The sequence below is a fragment of the Castor canadensis genome, chromosome 15 (genome assembly GCF_047511655.1).
Source record: "Castor canadensis chromosome 15, mCasCan1.hap1v2, whole genome shotgun sequence".
Lineage (NCBI taxonomy): Eukaryota > Metazoa > Chordata > Mammalia > Rodentia > Castoridae > Castor > Castor canadensis.
In genome coordinates, this window is record NC_133400.1 from 70,021,411 (window position 1) to 70,024,751 (window position 3,341).

Here is a 3,341-nt window from a genome sequence, read left to right on the forward strand (position 1 = left end):
GTTAGAAGCCCTTTAAAGGACCAAAGTACTCACAATTATAAAAATGTGTTCCACTACACTGCCAAGTAGGGGTGTTCAGCACTAAAGAAAAAGAGAAGTCCTAAAATTATTTTGAGACTAACTTGCTGCTCTATTTAAATAATTAAAATTATTTTAATATTCTTTAAATATACACACATTGTCTTTTTAGAATAAATATTTTGAAGTTAATCTACATATAATAAAAGGCATTTATAATAAGTGTGGGGTATGATAAATTGTGACAAATAAATCCATCTGTACAATGACCACTAAAATCAACACGTAGGACAGTTTCATCACTCCAAAGTTCATGTGTCTTTTCAATCAATCGCATTTCCTGTCCAGGACTCCAGCAAACACTTTCCAACCCTCTGACAGTGTTCAGTGAGTGTCTGGCTTCTTTTGTTCAGCATTTACCACATTGTTAAGTTTTTATTGTGGATTCACATTCCATGGCATGAATGTACCACACTTGGATGCACTTTTGGTTTGTTTGCAGGTCTTGACTTTTGTGAATAAAACTGACATAAGTATCATTCATAAAAAAGTCTTTGTGTGGATGTTTTCACTTTTGAGTAAAGATCCGAGTGGAATTGCTGAGACATATGGTAAATGTGTTTTATAAGGAATGCCAATCTTTCTCCCCGCCTCACAACAAATGTATTACACTGCCATGGAGGTACAAGTGTTCCATTTGTCCCACCTGGTAACTAGCCATCAGCATTGGCAGTCTTTAATCCATCGAGCTCTTCCAGTACAAAACTGGGTATCTCCATGCAGAAAAAACTGAACCCATTTTTTACTCCTTATTTCCTAGTTGTGAAAATCAACTAAATTGGATCATATGATCTTATCAATATTACTTATTAGTTCTATAAGCCCCTTTTGTATATGTCTTAGGATTTTCATAACTTCTGTGAGTAAAGACAAATGCAAAAGTATTTTAATATCTGAAAATCCAATTAATTTAATACATAATTGCAACAGAATAAAAAACTCATGATCATCTCAACCGATATAGAAAAAAATCCTCTAAATTTGTTTTTCATAGTGTGAATTAATTCTTCATAGTATTTTTCATTAGTAGAGTCGGTAGTAATAGCCTCTCATTTTTGAGTGCAGTAATTTCATTTCTTTTTTCCTTTTTGTTTGGTGAGTCTAGGAATTTCATTAATCAGTCAAAAAAGAACTCTAGCTTTTTATCTTATTCTCTACTGTTTTTTGGTTCTCTGTTTTATTAATCTCTGATGTAATTTTTATTATAGCTTTCTTTCTGCTAACTTTAGGCTTAATTTGCTTTTTTTCTATAGCATCTTTGGGTCAAAGGTTTAGTCTTCGAGTTGAGATTTTCTTTTTAAAATTTGGTGTTTAAATTTATAACTTTCCCTCTAAGCACTATGTTAGATGCATTTTATAAATTTTGGTAAACTGTCTTCACTTTCATTAATCTCAAAGTATTTAAAATTTTTTGATTTATCATACATTCATGTTATCACCCATGTGATAATACTGTGGATGCACACAATGGACTTTGAGCAAGCCCCCTCCATGGTATTTCCATTACCCCCTCTTTCTTCCCCTTCCAGTGTGTGGTGGGTTTCATTATACTGTCTTCATATGTATGTGGTGTATTTCCATCTTCTTCACTCCTCAGTATCTAAGTGTTTTTAAAATATTCCCTATGACACCTGTTTTGACTCAGTTGTTTAGGAATATGTTGTTTGATTTGCACATACTTGTGAGTTTCCATTACCAATGTCTAAATTCTCTCCATTTTGGTTGTGTAGGATACTTTGTATAACTTTACTTATTTAAAATACATTGATACTTTTGTTATTACTTAGCAATGGGCTCTCCTGGTGAAATTCCTGTGTATTGTGTTGCTGAGCAGTGGTCTACACAGGTCTGTTAGCAATACTTTGGCTATTGTGCTGTTGAAGTCTCTTATTTCCTTGCTATCATGTCTACTATTCTATTATTGAAAATGTAGTCGTAAGATCTCCAACATTGTTGAATGGTTAGTCTCCTTTCAATTCTGTAAGTTTTTTTTCTTCATGTATTTTGGAAGCTCTGCCATGAGTGTGTATATGTTTATAAGTATATTTTCCTGATAGGCTAAATCTCTTAGCATGATAAAATATTTCTCTCTATCTCTAATAACATTTGTTTTGTGGTACTGGGGCTTGAACTAGGGCCTACACTCCACCAGCCCTACTTTTGTGATGGGTTTTTCAAGATAGGGTCTCACAAACTATTTGCTTGAACTTTCTTCAAACCACGATCCTCCTGATTTCTGCCTCCTGAGAGGATTACAGGTGTGAGCCACCAGCACCTGGCTCTAATAACATTTTTAAGAATGTTAAATGTTTCAAATCTGTTGTATCTAATATTACTCTAGTGATGCTAGCTTTCTTATGGTTGCTTTTACTTTCAATTTATTTTTATCATTTTTTTTTGAGACAGGGTTTTTTGACATAGTCATGGCTGGCTTTGAACTTATGATTCTCCTGCCTCAGCCTTATTTTTATCTTTGGATGTAAAGTATGTCTTTGGTAGATAGCATACAGTTGGACCTTGTTTTTATTTAAATCCAAACTGGTACAACTGCCTTTCCATTTAATTATTTAACACACTCACGTCTAATTTGTTATAAGGTGGTGGGATAACATTCAAAGTGCTAAAAGAAAAACAATTTCAAGCAAGAATCTCCCATCTAGCAAAACTACCTTTCAAAATGAATGTGAAATGTGCACATACCATTTGACATTTTGTTTCTGATATGTATCATCCTTTCTATCCTTCTACTCCTCCTTTGCTGGCTTCTTTGCATTAAGTAAATATTTTCCAGCATAACATTTTGCTTTCCTTAATAAAATTTTCACAAGTCATCCTTTTCCTTTTATCCTTTCTTCGTATGTATGAAGTAGATCCCTCCCTCCATCTCTCACTCTTTCCTTCTTTTTTTTTTTTTTTGGCAGTGGTATTGGGGACTGAACCCAGGGCTTGTACTTGCAAATGGTCTACCACTTGAGCTACTTCCTCAATCTCTGTTTTATAATTAGAATGCTTAGTGCTTAGTCCATATTCATTTAATATAATTATTGACATGGTTAAATTTAAATCTTATGTCTTGTTACTTATTTTCTATAGCCCCATTTGATTTTCTTTTTTCTTCTGTGCTTGACTTTTTGGATTAATTGAGCAATATCTCAATATCTCATTTTACCCGCCCCCCCCCCTTATTGGCTAATAAAACTGTTTTATTTTTTAATGGCTGCTGTAAGATTTCAGGTATACATCATCTTCAGTTCATTAGTGTG